Raw genomic sequence first — 1,185 nt, 5'->3', positions numbered from 1 at the left:
GACCTTCAGAGAACCATGAAGGAAGCACAGGTCTCCAGGTTCCAACTACAAATGTGCTTTAAGCTAAATGAAAACAAAACAACGAACCCAGTGAAGATGCACCGAACATGGACAGGAGGCCACATCCTGTCCATGTTCGGTGTCCTGCTTCGTTTCTACAACGAGCAGAGCTGAGACGTCTCTGAATATGAGGACGTCTCTGAATATGAAGACGTCTCTGAATAAGAGGACGTCTCTGAATATGAGGACGTCTCTGAATATGAAGACGTCTCTGAATAAGAGGACGTCTCTGAATAAGAGGACGTCTCTGAATAAGAGGACGTCTCTGAATAAGAGGACGTCTCTGAATATGAAGACGTCTCTGAATAAGAGGACGTCTCTGAATATGAGGACGTCTCTGAATATGAGGACGTCTCTGAATATGAGGACGTCTCTGAATATGAAGACGTCTCTGAATAAGAGGACATCTCTGAATATGAGGACGTCTCTGAATATGAGGACGTCTCTGAATATGAAGACGTCTCTGAATAAGAGGACGTCTCTGAATAAGAGGACGTCTCTGAATATGAGGACGTCTCTGAATATGAGGACGTCTCTGAATATGAAGACGTCTCTGAATAAGAGGACGTCTCTGAATAAGAGGACGTCTCTGCTCTGTTATTGTTGTGGTGTGGAATTAATGTGACGTCTGCTTCTCTATTGACATGGTGGCCTGGAGCTGGCTCCAGGCCACTTCCCCCCTCAAGGTGGCTCCAGGCCACTTCCCCCCTCCCCCCTCAAGGTGGCTCCAGGCCACTTCCCCCCTCAAGGTGGCCCCAGGCCACTTCCCCCCTCAAGGTGGCCCCAGGCCACTTCCCCCCTCAAGGTGGCTCCAGGCCACTTCCCCCCTCAAGGTGGCCCCAGGCCACTTCCCCCCTCAAGGTGGCTCCAGGCCACTTCCCCCCTCAAGGTGGCTCCAGGCCACTTCCCCCCTCAAGGTGGGCCCAGGCCACTTCCCCCCTCAAGGTGGCCCCAGGCCACTTCCCCCCTCAAGGTGGCCCCAGGCCACTTCCCCCTCAAGGTGGCCCCAGGCCACTTCCCCCCTCAAGGTGGGCCCAGGCCACTTCCCCCCTCAAGGTGGGCCCAGGCCACTTCCCCCCTCAAGGTGGCTCCAGGCCACTTCCCCCCTCAAGGTGGAACCAACAT

This window comes from Blennius ocellaris (assembly GCF_963422515.1).
Source record: "Blennius ocellaris genome assembly, chromosome: 12".
Taxonomy (NCBI): domain Eukaryota; kingdom Metazoa; phylum Chordata; class Actinopteri; order Blenniiformes; family Blenniidae; genus Blennius; species Blennius ocellaris.
The sequence above is the reverse complement of the archived record's forward strand: the minus strand, read 5'-3'. Positions refer to the sequence as shown.